The sequence below is a fragment of the Vombatus ursinus genome, unplaced genomic scaffold (genome assembly GCF_900497805.2).
Source record: "Vombatus ursinus unplaced genomic scaffold, bare-nosed wombat genome assembly UNPS02014801.1, whole genome shotgun sequence".
Taxonomy (NCBI): domain Eukaryota; kingdom Metazoa; phylum Chordata; class Mammalia; order Diprotodontia; family Vombatidae; genus Vombatus; species Vombatus ursinus.
Genome location: NW_020954579.1, coordinates 20,680,636 through 20,703,646, shown reverse-complemented (window position 1 = coordinate 20,703,646; position 23,011 = coordinate 20,680,636).

The window sequence follows — 23,011 nt, the reverse complement described above, 5'->3', positions numbered from 1 at the left end:
AACCCAAAAACAAATAGGGTCATGAAGAATCAGACACAACTAAAAAGACTGAACAATTATGTTTGTAGCCATTCTTCTCATTGGTGGTGTGTATTTGTAAAAGTAAGGGCTCTAGGTTTAAGGAGGAAATACTTTGTAATTCTACTCATTGTGTTATTTCAATAAGTTATTTTTCTTTTAGCTAATTGGCTCTGGATGACTAATGAAATATAAATGGAAGCTCATGAGGAGAAAAGATAGGAGAAACGCTCCACAGAGTACCTTGAGCCTGGAACCCCGAGGAGAAGACCCAATCTAAAAGTTTGAATTAAAAGGGAAAGAACAACCAAAAAGGGGTACTGTCATTGTACTTTATAAAGAATTTTGGTATTTTTTTTTCTAACCCAGCATGCACATCACTCAATCTGCCATGCAGGCGTAAAATTGAATCCAGTTTTGGGCCAAGCCTAAGTGAGGGCAGTCTAGTGACTCGGTATCAAGGGATAAAATGAAATAAGCCACTCTTGTACTATAACATGCAATATAAACCCCTTTGTTAATGAAACTGTTTGTCATTAGCATCCCAAGCCTCTTGAGTCTATCGTGTTGTCCCAATTTCATCCGTACCCAACTTTCTAATTGTGTAGTTGTCCAGGGTCCTATTATTCTGTCTCTCCTCTACCCTAAAACTTCCCTAACAAAACTCTGTTTTCAGATTCTCCAGTAGAATATGAGCTCTTTGAGGGCTGTAGAGGTGTATCTCCAGCACCTTCCACAGAATAAGTGCTTGATGAAAACTGGTTCAATTGGATTAGATTGAATTGAATTTCCTTGTTTGTGCATGACTCACAGTTTTGCCCCTCAAAAAAGAATTTTCATTTTTAGATAGATCAAAGCCTTCAGAAAATAAATTAAAGCTCTAATGATATAATTTCCATTATTTTCCAGTGGGTAAATGAGGATTTATTTGGTGGTAGTATACTGTACTGTAAGTAGCCCAAAATCACTCTAAAATGAGTAGTCATCTAGTCTACCTACCAAGACCAGGCCTAAGTATATCTATCTATAGGATAAAAAGATATCTTTCTAGATATTCTACACATTCCTCCCCCTTCATGCATTCCACTATGCTTTCTAGACAAACTGACCTACTTTATATTTCACCTACATTCCATTCCACTTACCTCTTCAGTGCCTTTACCTTTATGTAGACTTTCCCCAATGCCTATAGTGCTTTCTCTGTCTCATCTCTTTCTCTTGCAATCCCTACCTGTCTTCAAGGATAAGCCCAAGTGAACACATGTGCCTACAAGGTCCTTTCCTGCTTCCCTCAATTGTTAGTTTTTCCTACCTAATTACTTTGCTTTCATATTGCAATATATGTTGTATTTACTTATATTTGCATATGTTGTTGCTGTTTTAGTGGTGAGTTTTTTAAATGAGTCAATGCTAAGAATCAAAGTTCTTCAGAAGAACAGGAAAAAAAAAGTTCCTACTGGGTAGCAAGAGAAGAATACAAGATATGATGATGACATTCAGGTGAATTTTTAGAATTCCACAATTGGCTCCACTGGCATTTCATTCATAGGATGATATATTTGGAAGTAAAAAGAACTCTAGAGTTTTTATTTTAAAAAAAATTGAAACTGATACCCAGAAAAGTCATGATTTTTCTATTGTCACACAGGCAGACATGGGATTGGAGCCCAGTTTCATTGTCTCCAGTTCTAGATATTTATCAATTATAATAGTTCCTTCCCTTTTTAATTTCTTTCAGAGCAGGTATCATTTAGCTTTACCTTTATATTCATAGTGCTTGGCATAGTGCCTTGGACATAGTAGTGTTGAATTAGTTCAATTAGTTGAACTGATCACTTTGAGTCTAAATCAGAGACTTTTTTTTTAAATATGGTCCTGGTGAGATACTAGGCCTGTGGCCTACTCCAGCTAAGCTCTAAAATGCTGGTAAGGCTCATCAGTAGACTGGCTGAAGTATTAATGAATTCTTTTGGTCACAGCAAGTCTCAAAAAAGTGAATTATAGAGCAGTTGTGAGCAGCTTCAAATGAAGTCAAATCAACAATCATTTATGAAATATCTACTATGTATCAGATATTGTGGTCCATGCTGGGGGTACAACGGAAGGCAAAACAAAACAAAACAAAAGCCCCTACTTACAGGAAGCTCACAAGTTAATGGGGGAAGTAAAATATAGATAACAATGTACAAGCAAGAGATACAATATGTTCTAAAAGTCTTAAGCTTTAATGTCTTAAAATGGCATTAAGACTCTTTGGACATCCCATCTATAGTTAAAATTGTAGATGGTTTCAATGGAGAGAATACTCATACAGAGGACACCATATATTGAGTATTTAAGCAGTTTCTAATGGAAAGAATATAAAAAAAAAATAGATGGTTGAGGCTGGTGGAGGAGGTGAGAGCTGCCAGTAGAGCAAGCCTTTCAAATTTATACATGTTGTTATTGTTGAGTTGTGTCTAACTCTTTGTGACCCTATTAGGGGTTTTCTTGGCAAAGATACTGGAGTGGTTTCCAATTTCCTTCTTCAGCTCATTTTATAGATGAGAAAACTGAGGCAAATAGGGTTAAATGACTTGCCCACGAGTAACACAGTGTTTAAGGCTGAATTTGAATTCAGGTCTTCTTAACTCCAGACCTAGTGTTCTAACCACTGCACCACCTAGCTGCTTCACACAAGTTCTAGATGCAAATATATAATTTACCAACACATAATAATTAATTAGTCAACCTAATTCTCTATGCATTTTACATTCCTTTCCTGGCTTATGTAATTATGTGCATTATTTTTCACTTAGGGCGGATGAGTGAGTTATCCTTAATTAGGTAAATATTTGTTCCTTAAGGTAGAATTTAGATCAGCTTCATATTCTGCAACCATGACTATAAAATAAGCATTGATTTTCTTTACATTTGAAATGGGTTAACTGCATGTTCTGGATATCTGTGTGGAGCCTCTGAGCAACATGAGCTCCTGAATTGAGGGGAAAAAATAAAAAAGTAATTATACTACCTTGCTGCACACATTTAAATTTAACATTGACTCTATTTGGGCAAATATAGGGGAGGAAATAATTTTTTTTTCCATAGAAGAAATTAAACACTAGGGCATTAATATGTTACATACAGGAGTTCAATGCCTGCACTGTAGGTTTGCCAGTTATTAGCCAGGAGATTTTGTTCTCTGAGGAAAGGAGACTGCAGACAGAGGTTTCTTCCTCTATGGTAAAACATCCCCTACCTGAGGCACCAGGATCTTGTTCAGCGCTCGGGTCCAGAAACAGCAAACTTAATCTTGCTCTGACAGGCCAAGGGCAAATTGGAATGCCAACAACAGGCCAGGAATCTGAACCACGGGCCTCTGGAAGTAAGGCTGGGTCTTGGAGAAACAACACCAAACTCCAGCCAGGAAATCTCACCCAGTTTATTTAAAAAGCTTTTTCAGGGACCAGTGAATGCAGATAACCATTAAGAGAGAGCCCCACATTTCACTTAAACATTTTCAAACACATCAAACTAAACTTTTAAAACAAGACTATAATAGCTCCCAAAGTAATTCTTGCCTCTGATATTGTGTCCTAGTTATTTTGTCTGCCAATTGGAAGGTAAAGCCCACATTTAACCACAACTTGGTGGATTCTGGTGTGCTATGTTAACTTTATCTACCCTGCCTTTTTGATTATTTTTGTGTGTGTTGCCGCATGTCACTTCTTGGCCTTAGTGACAATGACAAAATGTAAGAAGGCACTGGAAAAAAATATCCATTTTTTCTCAAAGTTTACCCAGTCAAAGAAACCAGCAAAAATCATCTACAATCCTTCAACCTGCCTTAAGTAAGAATGCACCTAAACAGGAATACTTAACTTTTTCTCTGTCGTGGACACAATCTAATGAAATGTATGGACCTAGTCTCAGATTAATATTTTTCAATGCAACTGATTAAAAAAGAAACCAATAATATTGAATTATAGTTATCTATCTATTTACAATTTTTTAAAAGTTCAAATACATTAGGTTAAGAACTCTGCTCTAAACTAATGCCACATAGAAATCCTATTTAGTAATTGATGTATGTGGGTCTGCATAAGTTCTCACAGACAATGAGAAAGCAATGGTTTCTAGTAAAGACTAAAGGTTATAACTGAGAAAATTAGACCTCCATCATCTCAGAGAATCTAGACTCAAATTCTAGATCAGCTACTTATTACCTGTGTAACCTTCACTTTTCTGAATCTTAATTCCCTCTTCTGGAAAATAAGGGATATAGATTAAATGTTCTTTTTCTAGCCATGAATATGGGATCTTACAGCATTTAATTTTTCTCACTCCAAATAAAATTGATTCAAAAGTATTTATTTATTTTTAGTTTTCAACAAAAACTTCCATAAGCTTTTGATTTTCAAGTTTTCTCCCCCTCACTCCCCATCATCCTTCCTAAGACAGTGTTCAATCTGATATAGGCTCTGCATATATATTCCTATTAAACATATTTTCACATTAGTCACGTTGTAGAGAAGAATTAGAACCAATAGGAAGAACCACAAGAAAGAAGAAACAAAACAAAACAGACAAAAAAAAAGAGCAAATAGTACGCTTCCATTTGCATTCAAACTCCATAGTTCTTTCTTTGGATGTGGATAGCATTTTCCATCATGATACTTGTGGAGATGTCTTAGATCCTTGCATTGCTGAAAAGAGCTAAGTCTATCAAAGTTAGTCGTCACACAACATGGCTGTTACTGTGTACAACATTCTCCTGATTCTGCTCGCTTCACTCAGCATCAATCCATACAAGTCTTTCCTGGTTTTTCTGAAGTCTGCTTGCTCATCATTTTGTATAGCACAATAGTATTCCATTACATTTATATACCACAACTTGTTCAACCATTCTCCATTTGATGGGCATTCCCTAAATTTTAAATTCTTTGCCACCACAGAAAGAGTTGCTATAAATATTTCTGTACAGATGGGTCCTTTTCCCATTTTTATGATCTCTTTGGGATACAGCCCTAGAAGTGCTATTGCTGGGTCAAAGAGTATGCAAATTTTTATAGCCCTTTGGGCATCGTTCGAAATTGCTCTCCAAAATGATTGGATCAGTTCACAACTCCATCAGCAATGTATTAATGTTCCAATTTTCCCACATCTTCTCCAAGACTTATAATTTTCCTGTTTTTTCATGTTAGCCAATCTGATAGGTGTGATGTGGTACCTCAGAGTTGTTTTGATTTGCCTTTCTCTAATCAATAGTGATTTAGATCATTTTTTCATATGGCTATAGATAACTTTAATTTCTTCATTTGAAAACTGCCTGTTCATATCCTTTGACCATTTATCAATTGGGAAATGATTTGTATTCTTATAAATTTGACTTAGTTCTCTCTATATAAAATGTATTTATTGTTTATGTTAATTTATATTATATTATTTTATTTATGTTTATATTATATTAATTTCCCTTCCCAATATATCCCTCTCCTTCTTCCACTAGAGGGCTATCCTTTATAGCAAAAAATAAAAGGGGCAGCAGAGGATAAGATTCAATAAATTTAGTCAACACACCAACCAAATCCAATACTAAATGCACTGTTACATACCCATAGTCACCTACTTCTGTAAAGAAAGTAGAGAGGCACATTTTTCTATATTTCTTCCCGGATTGGATATTGTAATTATACAATATTCATTTTACTTACTTTTGTTTCCCTCATTCTTTACACTGTTACCATTGTGTGTACTATTTTTCTTGTTAGATTATTTTATCAGTACATATATCTTCCTATGCTTTTCTGTATTCTTCTCATTCAATGTATCTTAGAGTACAGTAATTTTACATTATATTAATGCCTTTTTTTAGCTATTCCTCAATTTATGAGCATTTAATTTGTTTTTTATTTCTTTACTTCTATGCAATGTGCTGCTATAAATATTTTGATGTATATAGGAAGTTTTTTTTCTATCATTGACTTCCTTGAGGTATGTGCTTAATAGTGAGATGTTTACATTAAAAGGTATGTACATTTTATTTATTTTCTTATGATAACCCTCAGTTTTCCCCCTTAATAATAGATTAACCAATTTAGAGCTTCTCCAATCAGTGTATTAGAATGTTTGTCTTTTCACAATCACAGTTAACACTATTTCCCATCTTTTGTAAGATTTACCAATTAAAACAAAACTGTTGTTGAAACCATGAAAATTCCTCTAGAAACAAAGCATATTTTTGAACCTAATTATATAGTCAATGAGATCAGGTAGAAATAGGTTTTTAGAGTCAACAATTTCAATAAATACTTAATACATGCCTACTATGAATTAAAACAAAGATATTACAAGTCTTATCTTCTCAGTGCCCTTAAATAAGTCCTTATGCTTTATAAGGGAGATGACATATATAAAAATATCTATAAAACAGAAAAAGAAAAAAAAGTGCCCAAGTGAGGCAAAAGAAGAATGCTATAGCACTGTGAGGTACCTAGATGGCACAGTGGATAGAGCTGTGGATTTGAAGTTAGGATGACCTGAATTCAAATGTAGTCTCAGATATTCACTAGCTATGTGATCCTGGGCAAGTCATTTAACCTCTATCCACCTCAGTTTCTTCATCTGTAAAATGGGGGTAATAATAACACTCAATTCCCATGGATTTGAGGATAAAATGAGATATTTGTAAAGTGCCAACCACAGTGCCTGATATATAGTAAGTACTTAATAAATGGTAATTAGTCTTTTAATTAAAAATTCTGGAAGTTCATAAAAGATCACGTCCATCTAACGGAAATTTAAAAAAAAAAGCTCTAGAAAAAGTCTCTATGGACCTTGAAGAATAGATAGAGTTTCAACTGAAAAAAAAAGGCTTTGGATGATGACGAGAGTGCTGAGCATTGTTGGCATCAGGCATGACAAAAGGAAAAGGTACGAAAGAAGGAAAGCATGGGACATATTAAAGGATTGTGAATATCATATTACAACAGCAAAAGAGACGGTATACAAAAGAGAATCATGTAGAAAGGGAATGCAAAGCTTTTTGCCTGCAGAGAGGTTTAACTAGAGATTCCTTTGTCTTTTGTGGGTGTGTCTAGAGTAACTACTCAGAGTGAAACATCTAGGCAAACTACTGGGTGACATTCCAAGGTAGGACTCTTCCAGCTGACCTCTGCCTGATTATGTTCTGGCCATACTCCCATTTTGCAACAACTACCTTGTCTTCCTTGTCTTTCATTGGATTTCTATCTATGGCCTGAATATTTCAAACAAAAATCCAAAATTTAATAAATAGCTGTAGCCCCTTTTCTCATAGGATTTTAATCTCTTTACATCATCTGAAAAGATAACTCATTCTCAGAAAGAAAAGTTTTAGGAGTCTCCTTTTGTCTCTAGGATAAAATATAAACTCTTTTGTCTGTCATATAAAGCCCTTCACAAATTATTTCTGGACAGTCTTTCCATAATGATTACACATTACTTCCTTTCACACATTGTATATTCCCATCAAACCAGTCCCATTATTAGTTCTTGCGCATTACATTCTATCTCCTTCCCGCCATGGCTATGATGTTCTCCCTCATCACCTCTACGTCTTAGAAGTCCTAGCCCCCTTCAAATAACAGATCAAATGCTACTTCCTTGAAAATGCCTTTCATTGGACCTATCTGTGTAAATATATTTATGGCAGCTCTTTTTGTGGTGGCTAAGAACTGGAAATAAAAATGATGTCCATAAATTGGAGAATGGTTAAATAAGCTGTGATATATGATTGCAATGCATTATTATTGTGCTATAAAAAATGACAATCAGGATGATTTCAGAAAAACCTAGAAAGACTTACATGAACTGATTCATAGTGAAGTTCACAGAACCAGAAGAATGTTGTACACAGTAACAATATTGTTCGATGAAAAACTATGAATGACTTAGCTATTCTCAGCAATACAGTGATCTAAGATAATCCCAAAGGACTAATGATGAATCATACTATACACCTCCAGAGAAAGAACTGATATTGATTGCACATGGATAGATGCATGCTATTTTTCACGTTTTTTCATTTTTTTTCTTTTAATCGAGTCTTCTTGTACAAAATGATTAATATGGAAATGTTTAACATAATTGCACATGTATAACCTATATCTAATTGCTTATCATCTAAGTGAGGGGAGAGGGGAGCGAGGGATAGAATTTGGAATTAAAAACTTTAAATAAAATGTTATAAAATTGGAAAAAAATAAAGTGTCTTTTATCATTCTTCCTGTATCCTTTTTTTTTCTCCCAGTAGACTGTAAACACATTGAAAGCATTTATTTCATTTTTATCTTTTTATTCCCAGTGCCTGGTATGTAAGAAGTACTTAATAAATGTTTGTGAAATGGAGTTAAGTGATCATTACTACAGTTAAAATTAAATTAATAATGCAAGCTTTAAAACTCCTCAGTGGAGGACTATCAACTACTCAATGTAAGCCTTGAAATCTCAACTTTCCTTCCCTCTTTTGTGTCAAGCCTTACTTCTCTCACTGTAGGGAGAGACTGCTTACCCTCAAAGGCTTGTGTACCAAGTATTATTGTTCTCACAGTGGAGGAAGCCACTGTGGGGTCTCATCACTATCATGTTCACCCTGTCTCAAGGCTCATTTGTTTGTGATCTTCCTTTATAGTCTCTATTAAGAGAAACAGCATCTGCTCTTTTGGCCAATCACAGGTAAAATATATAATCCAAAACTTCACTATAGATCAGCAGAAGTCCCCAGGCCCGGTGCTGTCTTCATGTCTTCTCCCAGAAGTCACAATATTTCAGCCCTTTAGGAATCCCCATCACTAGCTCAGCACACTATGATGCACTCAACCACAGGTGTCCAGAATCTGTGGCATCATTTGGTGCTATTGCCAGGCCTGATGTGGAGATGGGTCAAACTCTAGGAGTGATCATCCATAAACACAAGATGCAAGCTCAAATCCTTTACTTCTAACACAGCAGTTATATCTTCCATAAAACACAATATTTTCTTTTAAATCCCTTCTTTTACCCCACATCCAAATTTTGCTCTAATGACCTCTGGGATTTGAATTTTCTGTTCATCTTATTAGCTAAGATTTCTAGGAAATAGAAGTTTAGAAGTACCAGCCATTTCACACACGAGTTATAGTTAAATAAAGCTATGGTAGGTAGTTTGCAGTTAAATTGAAGAATGTCTTGAATGCCAGGCTAAGGAGGTTGGACGTTTCTCAGGAGGCAACTGGGCTTTCGTAGAGAATACTATTTAAATGTGTGTGTCTCAGGTGCAACCTACCTGAAAACTACAAGGCAAAGAAATACCACACAACTTCCTGAATATGGCACTTGCCAATGTTTTCTATTCCCTATCATAGTTGTCAAGATTTTGGCCCAAGTGCTTTTTGCCAGAAATCACATCATCTCATCATCTGCCATCTTTCTCACTGCATATTGCATCACTTTAATTCATTCTGTCTGTTCAACACAAGTTGCAACCAGCAGAGGTGCTAATTAATTTGGGGTGGAACCAGAATAACTGTTGAACTAACTAGATTTTAGCATTAAATATTCCACACTTAATGAACAGCATCATGAAAGAACTATTGAAGTCACTATTAGCTACTTGTGGAAATTTGCCAGTAAAATGGTATACTTTATAAATAATAATTTTCATTTTTTTGGCATTTTTTATTCCTAGTTCCTTTGTTAAGGAATTCTGTTGCTCAAAGATAATAACAGGATGCTGAAGCTGGGAGGAACTCTCTAGGACATTTAGTTCAATTGGTATATTTTTATGTCTGAGAAAACAATAACAAAGAAAGCCAACACCTTGCCCATGGTTACTCAGTTAGTTCATGGCCAAATTAGGAGTAGATGTGGTTCTCCTGAGTCCCAGTCTAATATTCCTTCTTATATATTAGAAGATAATGTTGAGATGACTCATCATTGACCTAATATTTAAATTTGTAATTCTCATACTCTTCCTGAGGTTTGGTAATCCCATTTTTTCTGGGATATCCTTTTCCCAGACAGTTTATATAAGGAATAGAAACAGAAGCTATGATTTCCTTGGTATTGGGGAATTCTGGGTAAGCAAACATCCTCTACAAATGCAGTTCAGTTCATTCTCTGCAACTTAAGGACTTAGAAAGTTGCCCAGTGTACTATAAGCAAGAAACTTATCCAGTATCACAAAACCAGTTTTTATTAGAGTAGGACTTGAATCCAGGTCTTACTGGCTTTGAGGTCAGTCCTCTATCCATTAGATTATGTTGCCTCTTTCCTATTTATAAATTATAGATAATTTTGGCATTCTGCCACTATCTCTTCCTTGTGCATATTTTCCCTTCTTTTTTTAATTTTCTATTTCATGTTCTATGCCTAATCTTTCTTGTACATCTGTTTACTTTGATGATCAGTCATGTTATTTCTAATATAGATTTCAAAATCTCGCCTTTGGGCCTATAATTTTTCCTTTAAAAACCATGCCACAGAATACTGCTTCCAATGTTATATTTATTTAATCCAAGTTGCCATTAGTTTATCAAAGTTCCTTTCAGTTTTACCATTCATTCAACATAATATATAGTATCCTATGGTGTTTGGTGTGACTCTAAAAGTGTTAGCTACAGGAAGATCCATTTTATTTAACTAAGGTCATTGTTTTTCTAGTTTTCTAGTTTTTTTTTTTAATTTCATTTTTTAAAAATATCTTCCCCTATCTAGTTTAGGATGAAAAGACACCAGCTACTTATGTGTCTACTAATCCTATTCTGATCATCACAGGAGCTTTGACTCCTCTTATCTGAACCTTGGCTAGTTCCCTCATCTTTAAGCAATCTAGTTACCCTCAGTTTCCAAGAATTTACCATATTAATGCCAAATTTCCTGTATCCACTGAAGTTTAGAACTGCTGAACTAAAAAAATGATCCATTGTCCTCAGCCTTTCTAAGTAAAAGGAATTGTAATTGTGTGTCACCATGCTCAGCTAAAATTGTATATGTTAAATATTTAAACTCTGGGACCTGGGCATGTAATAACTCATAGATGAGGTCCAATAGACCTCAGGACAGAAGGTAAAAAATATGCTACTATAAAACTTTTCTAGTGGCATTAAGCTACAGTATTGGCATGGACATCAAAATGGGAACATAACAGAGAAGGAGTCAAAGTCCTTCATGTTAATCTAGTCCCTTTCCCATTGAAGTGGGCAATATTCTACTCCTTATTCTGCTACCTAACTGGATGATTGATCTTACACAAGTCACTTGCCTTCACTGGATTGATTCTTTCATCTAAAAAATAAAAGACTTAGTCACAATAAAAGACTATACTTAGGTATAGTAGGATCAATGCAAACATGGAGTCATGAGGCCTTGGATTTGAATGAGGATTGGAATACTGGTTTACTTACAGTCAAAATTTGAACAAGTTATTAAAATTTTCTAAGCCCTAATTTCCTCATTTGCAAAATGGGAGGGGACCATATTATAAGTTCCTTCAGCACAAATGTTACTTATTTTTGTCTGGGTCATCAGTGACTAGCACAGTACTGTCACAGTTGGCACTGAATAAATGATTAACTGAATTAAAATAAATATTCATCCACCTATCTCACAGGGATAGGCTAACATATAGCTTGTACTACTGCATAAATGTGTGCTTATTATAGCAAAAGTATCTAATATTGTGCTTTTTTTCTGTATATAACTCTGCTACTTACTACCTTTGTTACCTTGGACAAATAACTTTCCCTCTCTGAGCTTCTGTTTTCTCCTTGGTAAAATGAAGAGGGTGGGCCAGATCATTTCCAACTTGGTTTTTTGTCTTGAGTCACCAAGTAACTATTCCATTTAAGAAAAATATTTTCAAGTACTTCATATAGAATTAGTCTCCCATGCAGTTTAAAAAAAGCAATTCATGGGGCTTCCACTTCAAGGAGCCAAGATGGCCAAGTAAGAGGTGAGTCACTCTTACCCTCCCTTACTAACCCCTGAAAGCCCAGAAAATATCACCCCAGGAAAAACCCAAGAACAAGTGAAACAGAAGAAAGATGGGATGCAGCAGTCCAGTAACCCAGGTAGCTTGAGGGATTAATGGGAAAGGCCCCTCTTACAATGGGGGAAGGGGAGTGGTACAGAATGGAGGTGACCAAGCAAGCTAATGGAAAGCCCCACCTCAGCATACCAGGAGGAGATCCTGAAGCCCAGGTGGTGGAGCAGGCAAACACTAACACTTGCCCCCCCCCCCCCCCCGAGTGCCTCACTGAGGGCAGGGGAACCAGTGAAAACCAGCTTGGAAAACTACCAGGTGCCTGGGGATTCTACAACAACCCGCTCACTCAGTGCCTCAGCAAAACTAAGGGAAGCAGCACTCTAAGGGGCCCCAGGCATATAAACACCCTACAACATTCATCTGAAAGGAGCTGAAGAAAGCAAAAAGGGAGGAAAGGCCCTGGGGAGCAGTAAATCTCCAGGAGCCGCACTACCTAATCCTACCCCTAGATTTCCAGTGGTGCTGATTCTAGCACAACACCAGGTAAGCTGCCAAAACCTTACAGTCTCCAACTGCCAGCATTGGAGGCCCCACCACACAAAGCCTGTGACCAGGCCCTAGGCTCCCAACACAAGAAGCCCAAGTCAAGTGCCCTCTGCTCCCCAGCAGAAGAGCTCAATCTCTTTAAAGGCCAGGAAATAAGCAAACACTATGAGCAAAAAGAAATGTACCATAAATTCTTATTATGGGAAGAGTGAAGATCAAGGCAGAAATTCTGAAGAGGACAACATTGTCAACAAACCCACATCTGGAACCTCAAAAGGGAATATGAACTGGTCTGAAGCCCAAAAAGCCTTCTTAGAAGACTCAAGAAGGATTTTAAAAGGCAAATGAGAGAGGTAGAAGAAAAAATAGGAAAAGAAATGAGAGGTATGCAAGAGAGAGTCAATAGATTGAAAAAGGAAGGACAAAAATTAACTGTAGAAAACAAGTCCTTAAAAAATACAATTGGCCAACAGGAAAAAAAAAATGTACTGAAAAAAACGAATCTCTAAAACATACAATTGGCCAAATGGGGAAGAAGGTACAAAATCTAATAGAAGAAAACAATTTGTTAAAAATTAGAATTAGGCAAATGGAAGCTAATGACTCTATGAGAGAGCAAGAATCAGTCAAACAGAAACAAAAGAATGAAAAAAATAAATGAAAATGTACAATACCTCATTGGTAAAACAACTGACCTGGAAAATCGATACAGGAGAGACAATTTAAAAATTATTGGTCTACCTGAAAATCACGATGAAAAATGAGCCTGGACATTATCTTTCAGGAAATTGTGAAGAAAAACTGCACTGAGGTCCTAGAACCAGAGGGTAAAATAGCCATAGAAATCACATCCTGAAAGAGATCCCAAATTGAAAACACCAAAGAATATAGTTGCCAAATTCCAAAATTACCAGGTCAAAGAGAAAATACTGCAATCAGCCAGAAAGAAACAATTTAAATATCATGGAACCACAGTCAGGAATTCACAGGACCTTGCAGCTTCTACATTTAGAGACCATAGGGCGTGGAATATGATATTCCATAAGGCAATGGAGCTTGGATTACAACCAAGGATCAACTACCCAGTGAAAATAAGCATGATCTTTCAGGGGAGGAGATGGATATTCAATGAAATAGGGGACTTCCATACCTTCCTGATAAAAAGACCAGAGCTCAACAGAAAATTTGATCTTCAAATACAAGACTCAAGAGAGACATAAAAAAGGTAAATGGGACAGAAAGAAACAACATGTTATTATTAAGAGCAAACTGTTTACATCCCTACAAGAGAAGATGACACTTGCAACTCTTGAGAACTGTATTGTTATTACAGTTAAAGAGGTATACATAAAGGAGGTGGGTATAAATTGACTTTGATGTAATGATGAAAAAATTCTAATCAAGTAGGTTAAATGGATCCAAGTAAGTGAATTAATCTGATCTAAGAAAATGCACTGAGAGAAAAGGAAAGGAGGAGGCAGACAAGGGTAAATTACATCACAGGAAAAGGCACAAAACCTGATTTGGCTAAAGAAGGGAATAACATAATCAGTTAGGTATAGAAATCTAACATGCCCTATAGGCAGTAGGAGGGAAAAGGGGAAAGAAAAGGGAGGGGGGATAGAAGGGAGGGAAGAAGTAGTAAGGGTAAAGGGGAAGAAAAGGGAGGGGGCTAATAGAAGGGAGGTGGGACTGAGGGAGGCAGTGGCCAAAAGCAAAACATTAGTGAGGAGGGAAAAGGAGAAAGGAGAAAGAAACGGGGGTGAGGGGTAGGGGGTAAGGATGGGGAGAAAGACACAGATAGCATTCATAACTGTGAATGTGATATATGAATGTAATGGAATACTATTGTGCTATAAGAAATGATGAACAGGCAGACTTTAGAAAAACCTGGTAAGACTTGTATAGTTTAATGCTGAGTGAAGTGAGCAGAACCAGGAAAACATTGTATACAATAACAGCTATGTTGTGCAATGACTAATATTGATAGACTTAACCCTTCTCAGCAATACAAGGATCTAAGACATCTCCAAAAGCCTCATGATGGAAAATGCTATCCACATCCAAAGAAAGAACTGTGGAGTTTGAATGCAGATCAAAGCATACTATTTGCTATTTTTTTTCTTCTGTTGTGTTTTGTTTCCTCTTTCTGGTAGTTCCTCCTATTAGTTCTAATTCTTACTTACAACATCACTAATGTGAAAATATGTTTAATAGGAATGTATATGAATGGCCTATATCAGATTGCGCACCATCTTGGGGAGGAAGGTAGGAAGGGAGGAGGAGGAAAAATTAAAACTCAAAAATTTATGGAAATGATTGTTGATAAATAAAAATAAATTAATAAAAAAAAGAAGAAGAAAGCAAATCATTAAACAGTAAAAGAAGATAAAGGCTAAAAAAAAAAAAGGCAAGTAAAGTCCCTGTTCATAGCACTTTTTTTGTAGTTACAAAGAATTGTGGGGGGTTGGGGACATGAGGGTGGGAATCAATGTCCACCATTTAGGGAATGCCTAAACTATGTACATGAACATAATAGAACCAGGCAGGTCAACATACAACTCTAGTACTTGCTGTTGGAGAGGCTGAAGTTGGTAGATCAGTTGAGTTCAGGAGTTCTATATTATGGTACAGCTAAAGCCAATTGGGTCTATCCACTAAATCTGGCACCAACATGATAAGCCCTTGGAAATGGAGGGCACCAGGCTGTCTTCAGTACAAGGTGCAATGCCAACCATGAAAATGAAGAGAGCAATATAATAATAGGAAATACAAAACAAAACTGAATGTTTTGTAATTATAATAACCAGTGGAGAATGACTGAGAAAATCCATCTCCCTTCTTTGTACTGATGAAAGATTTTATGATAATGGGCATTACACAGATTGTCAATCTCAGTTAATACGTTGGCTTATTTTGCTGATAAGCTTTATTTTATTTTTATTTATTTTTATTCTCTTTATTTCTATTTTGTAAAGGCATGGCACACTAGGGATAGGGAAAAATATTCAGAAAAAAATAGTGTAAAGACAACAAAAATTTAAAAAAGAAAGTCTGTTAAATCATGCAGAAAGTGCAATACAACTTCATTAAGCAGGTGGAGCTGGGAAGGGAGTAAGATTTTTTTTAAAGGCATTCTGAGCAGATGTATTTAAATGGTTGAGAGGGAAACAGTTGAATATAATATTTTCCCCACTGTACCCAATTAAATGAGTTATCAGAAGATGGGCAGTAACCAGGACTTCTACTCAAATCTAAACAAACAAAAAAGAGGCAATATTAATAACATTACTACTACTATCACTAAAATAATAATGATGATGAAATTACTGTTAATGATAATGATGATGTTTATTATGGTTAACAGCCTTTTAAAATCAGAAAAATGCTTTATATATCTTATCAATCTAACACTTAACTGTCAGAAAAACAGGTTTAGGGGAAAACACTTTCAAGTGTTTCATACGTAGAGATTATTTTATCAGAGCATGATCATAACTCCACCTAGCTATTTATTTCTTCTTTCTAATTTGCCAAGACACAAGAAAGAACTTAATGAAATAAAAAGGGATAATAGAGAGAGACGTCTTCTGTTTGATCAAGAACGGTAGGAAGGACAAATAAGGCTGTTCCTCTTGATAGTTCTGCCAGCCCAAGTAAAATGAATAGATTGCCTGTAGGTAGGATGGTGGGATTTCTTAATCACACCAAATAAGTAAGATGAAGATACTGAGAGAAATATATGGGAATTGAGACCAAGACACAATAACAGATTCATGTTTCTATATTTTGCTTATTCCAGGATGTATGTTCATGTCACAGACATAATTCAAATTTCTCTCTTTCTCTTACTCTCTCTGTTTCTGTCTCTGTTTGCTTCTGTCTCAGTCTCTGCGTTTGTCTCTGTCTCTTCCTTTTCCCTCTCCCTCTCCGAAGTCTTTTCAAAGGAGTTATCCAATTAGCCCTCACAATAACCCTATGAAATAGGAAGTACAAGTAGCATCCTCATTTTAAATCTGATTATGCTGAGATCTAGAGGAATGAAATGCATTGGCCATATAGCTGGCGACAGAAGAAAAACTCTAATCCAAGTCTCCTAGCTACAGAGCTTTTCTGCTATACTAACACATTTCTCTAGGAAAGACTACAGTTCCCATGTGCATTAAATGTGTGGACAGTCTTTGGCTATATTTATAAGTATACTTCGAAACTTTGGAATAGAGCTTATATAGATGCTTCCAAAATAGGATTGACAGTATTTATAGTGGGACAAAGAGAGGGTCCTTCATTTTCACTTCCTTGATATTAATAATTCCATTTCATAATTAACCAACATTTTTAGTGTAAACAGTTAGTCCTGGTCACCCCTATGTTTTTTTTTCCTAATATATGTATTCTAGTTCTTTTTCAAGGTCAACCAAAAGAACACTCTACCTTCATTGAACTCTGAAGTCAACAATAACCTAGCAAGCAGATTAGGAAATTTTTGTCCCCTCCCCCAGAACACAACAAATTACCCCAAGGCAAATGTTGATGATTTGTAAACTCAGAATGACTCTGTGATTTTGTATACGTTCTACTTGTAGGAAATGATTCTTATTTATATATCCTCTTTTCACATAGAGACATCCCTTCTCTATGAGCCAATCAATAATTCTTCACACCCTGGCTTGTAACTATGGGATAAAATAAAGCTTTGTACTGCCATGTACCCTAAACTGCAAACAGTGAGTTTTCTTTCCACAATGAAAAAATAGGAAATAATACAATGCATATTCCTCCCCTTAGTTATAATATAGGGCATAACAGATACAGAAAATTGGACTGCCAGTTATGTTCACTTTGTAAAATAATCTTGCTTGATTATTTTTCTTTTTGACAAATAAAGATTCATTGGGTATTAGAATGTGAAGATTTATATCCAGAAATGATTATGATGTAAAAATAATAAAATTGTCATTTTTTATCAAGTTATATGAAATCAAATGATGCTAATAAAATCAAGGTGGGCATCTCAAACTTGAAAACCACTGAAAGATCACTTATTTGGTCAAACCCTTTAAATTCCTATTTTTAAAGGGGCAGATGATAGTGAGAAAACTAAACTGGACATTTAGGAAATAACAAAAGAAAAAAAAAAGGAAAAACATGCTCCTGTAAGTTTTAATCCTTTTTGAAAGATTAGGACCCATAATTATTTGTGGAAGCAGATCTTTGGGGAATGTAAGAGTGACGCATCTTTACTATACATTGAGTAATTTCCCATGGAAAAAATGTGAAGGTTTATTTTATTATGAAATTAAGTATTTCATTTGCCTGCCTTGACAACAAGGCATTAGGGGGACCACTGAAATAGTATCTGTTTCAAGAACAAAATTTGGGGGGAGATGTTATAAATAGAAGAGGATGATTGGAAACTGTACTTCTTGGAGAACTTGAAATTGTCTCAGTGAACTTTACCTAATGATCTCTGACAAATGTTCCTACTCATAGGATGGAGAGGTGGAAGAAATCTTAAAAGAGCAATAATCAACAACCTTATTTTCATTCTCTTAGAAAACAAAATCTTTTTAATTGAGGACTTTATAATAATCAACAAATAAAAATATTTAAAGATACAAATATCAGGAAAGAAAACTTTTTATGTAGTTTTTTTTTTCAAAATTTACATAGGGTAACATTAACAAGGCAGCCAAAAAAAAATACTTTTTCTTTGTCTCTTTCTGAATATAGAAACATATCACAGAATCATAGCTATGGAATGATAAGAAATCTCAGAGACCATTTGTCCAATCCTTTTCAATTTATGGAGGGGGAAACTGAGGCTACAGGAGTTTAGATGATTTGCCTAAAGTCACATAGGTAATAAGCATTAGAGGCAAAGTTTGAGCTCATTTTCTCTGCATAAAGAACCAGTGCTCTTTCCATTCTTCTGTGCATTTAAAATATTTTATTGATGCTTATTATTTTCCTGTCTATTACCATCATCTAATCCACTCCCTCTTCTCCTCCCAGTGGGTTAACCAAGTAACAAATACTGTACATACATACATATGTACACATATACACACATACACATACACTATATGTTTGTTGTTGTTGTTCACTCATGTCTGACTCTTTGTGACCCCATTTGGGGTTTGTTTGGAGAAGATACTGGAATGATTTGCCATTTCCTTCTCCAGCTCATTTTATAGATAAGGCAACTGAGGGAAAGAGTGAAATGACTTGCTCAGAATCACACGGTAGTAAGTATCTGAGGCTGGATTTGAATTCTGGTCCTCCCCACTCCAGTCCAGGTGCTCTAACCATAACACCATCCAACTGCCCCGTGTGTGTGTGTGTGTGTGTGTGTGTGTGTGTGCATGCATGTCTCATTCTGTACCACTAGTCAATCATTTCTTTTCCAAGAAGTAGAATGTATGTTTCATTATCAGTCCTTTGAAGTCATGATTTAGTTCTGCTTTGGTCTGAATTCTGAGGACCTCTCATATTATTATTGTAGTCATCACATAAACTATTCTCATGGTTTTACTCATTTTACTTTTTATCAGTTCATAGTGGTCTTTCCATGTGTTTCTTAATTAATCCTATTCGTCATTTCTTAGGGAGCACTAAGATTCACTGAGATACCACAATCTCTTCAGGCGTTTTCCTGTTGACAGCCTCTATTTTGTTCTGTGTTCCTTACTATACAAAAAGTTGCTGATACAAATATTTTTGTATATATGCATATCTATATCATCTGTATCACCTCTCTATTTATCCTTAACACCTTTGCAGAATATTTCTAATTGCAATTTCACTCTGTCAAAGGATGTATACCTTTATTGACATTTAGTGACATAGTCACTATTTGCCATTAGACATTTATTTAGTGACAATTATTTTCCAGAAGAGTTTTAAGTCTTTTTAAAGAACTAGCTTTATGTCTTAGTATTATAGGTATATAGTGTTATATAGTATATAGTATTATTATAGTATAACATTACATAGTATATAGTATTACTGTAGTATAATATTATATAGTATGTGGTATCATTATTTAGTATATTAGTATTATACTTTTGATTTATACTTTATCTATTGATGTAATTTTTAAAATTGTATCTTTTATGCTTATTTTAGATTTCCTAATTTAAAACATTTGTGTTTAGTTTTTAAATTTTTAAGAAACTTATGTTTTCAGAGATTTCTTTTTCTCCTTAAGAACTGGTTTAACTGCATACCAGAGATTTTGATTTATTGTCTCGTTATTATCACTTTCACATAATTATTTGTTGTTTTTTTATTTGTTATTTTAGCCCTCATTATTCAGAATGTCATTCTTTAGTCTCTATTTATTCTTTTGATTTTGCTTATGCTCCTTATATCAAATTCAATTTTGTTGTATTATGGCTAATAAAGCATACATTTCCCATTTTCTACTATATATATCATTTAGTTATTTTTCTTTGCCACAGCTCATGGTCTATTTTTGTAAAGATTCCATGTAGTGCTGAGAAATATGTATATTATTTAATGTGTCCTTTCAGAAAACACTGAAGACCTTTCAGTTCTAAATTTTCCTTCTGTTAAATTTATCCAAATTTTTTGCTGCTCTTAATGAGTAATATAAAAGTTTCCTTCAATTATTATGCTACTGTCAATGTCTTTTTATAGTACATTTAATGTTTCTAGTTTGAGTTCAGATGCTATGCCAGTTGTCATATGTGAGTTTAAGATTGACATTAATTCATTGTCCATGCTTCCTTTAAGTACAATGTTACCTTTCCATTTATTTCTTTGGGTGTTATGAATTTTTGCTTTCTCAAATAGGATGTCTGCAATCCTGCATTATTGTAATAAGCATATCCATAGTAATATGTTTCAAGCTTTTTATATTCTATATGTATTGACTTTGTCTCTTGCATACAATAAATTATTGATGTGTATTTTCTTATATATTTTGCCATTCTTTAATTTTATTGGTTTAGTTAATATATTTACATTTAGAGTTTTGATTGTTATGTTGGTATTTTCTTCCCTTAATTTATTTTGTTTTCTTTCTCTCTTTCTCCTTTTGAGTTAGAGCTTTATCTCAGTGTTTAATTTCCTTAAAATACTTTAATTCAAATCTATTCATACAGGCTCTCCTCTATGCTTTGCTCTCTTTTACCTACTCTATCCCAAGTTCTTCAAATTTATTTAAATGTTCATTTTTCTTTATTTCTTCATTTATTTAGTTACCTATTCCTTGCCCTTTTTTGTCCCTTCTCTTTCCCTGTCAAGTAAGTAAGTAAGTAAATTGAAGAGATTAAAATTTTGCCTCTTCACCAACCTCATTTTTTAAATATTTTTAACCTCATTCATTTCTAAAAAGTTTCATTACCTTTATCCTCGTGATATCCTTTCCCTTCCAGACTACTCTTAATTTTATTTTCCTATTCGTGAGTGATATATTTCCTAATTCCATCTTTATTCTCTTTGTGCTCTTTATAGTGTTAAAAGTTCTGCAATACAAGATTTGAACTCCATTTCTTATGTAATTGATGTATATTTGTAATTTCCTTCATAGAACTTATCATACTGTTTTGCTTCCTTGAAATATAAATCTATAGAGAAAACACAGCCAGTTAGAAGACACTTTCCCTCCTTTATTACCAGCGTTATCTCCAAGGCTGTGTTATTTTGCATCTTGAATTGTTTTTTTGTGGAATTTCAGGTGTTCACTGACATAGGGGCTTATAAGTGCATTTTCCTCAGAAGAGTGGTTGTGGTATAAAACTGTTTTGTCACAACATTCTCTCAGAGAAAATGGCCTCTTTAATTCACTAACTTTTACTAAACTAATTATGAGGTTTCTGTCTCTCAACACAAGCCTATATGTTTTCTTTAGTGTGAATGATCCTCAGCAGCACTCCATTCTGCTCTTTTGGGCTACGATTCCTACCTACCACCGTTCCAAAGGTGTGTGATTAACAAATAGGAGGTTGGGAAGGTGAGTCACATCCAATGGTGGGCTAGCCCTGACTCAAAGTGGCTTGAGAGAGCTAATTATTTAGTGAGCATTAATATCTCAAAATTGACAAAGCTACAAGTTAGGGCTTGATTCAGTGTTTTTTCCTCTAGATTTAAGAAAAAGATGGAGAAAATATTAATAATGCAGGTTAAACTTAAAATGTGTCATTTATACTTTTTTATTTTCCTGAATCAGTTGTTAAACATTGCCAGTATTTATTCTTGGCCCCATCCCTTTCACGTCATAAGTAATTGTAGGCTTCTTTCCAACACAACTATGTTACCCCTTAAAAAGCAGTTACATAGCACACTGGATAAAATGCTGGACTTAGAATAAAGAAGACCCGAATTTGAATCTTGCCTCAGTCACTTACTAAATGTGTGACTCTGGGCAAGTCACTTAATGTCAAAAGTTTATCACATCTGAAAAATATAGATAATAATATCTTAGAATGTGGTTGCCAGGAATAAATGAAATACCATGTGGAAAGTGATTTGCAAAACTTTTAAGAGCATTATAAATTTATTATGAACAATCTTCACTTTGCCCCTCCTATTTATATACTTCTAAGGTTTCCTCAGGGCAATTCTAACATTCCCACAATCCTCCCACCCAATCATAGCTATAGCTGGCACTCATAAGCAGTGGGCTCTGTATTCCTATGAAATATCTGGTGAGGAAACCATATATATATATATATATATATATCTAGAGATATATATAGATATATATAGATATATGTTTTTTGTGATGGAAAAAAGTATACAAGAAGAGTAGGCATAAATAGGTTGTAATTACATTCATTCTCCCACCCTAAACTCACCTATCTTTCATATGTCTCTACTGCTATTGAGGACATCACCATTTGTCCATTCATTCTAGTTCATGACCTAGATTTCATTCTAAACTCCTTATTTTACCTTAAGCAATTAGTTAACAATAGCCAGAATTTATTTAATACTTTAAGGTTGGTAAAACACTTTATAAACATTATCTCATTGTATCCTCACAATAACCCTGGGAGGTAACTGCTAATATTGTTCCTATTTTACAGATGAGGAAAGTGAGGCAGACAGAAGTTGTGACTTGCCCAAGATCACAGAGCTAATGTCAGATAGTGGATTTGAACTCAGATCTTCCTGATTCTAGGTCCTGTGTTCCATCCACTGTGCCACCTACTTGTCTCTATCTTGTTGCCAAATCTTTTCAATTTTACCTCCACAGCAACCATATCTTTCTTTCTACCCACAGAGCTATTTTTATTCAGTCCATCAATAATTCTCACCTAGATTATTGTAATAGCCTCCTAATTGGTTTTTCTACCAATCTCCTCCCTTCTTAAATTCATCCTATTACACATAGCTTCCAAAGCAATTTTCCAAAAGCATGAATCTCATCATTTCCCTCTTCTACTCAATAAGTCACAGTGGCTTTCTATTGACTCTAGGATCAAATATCAT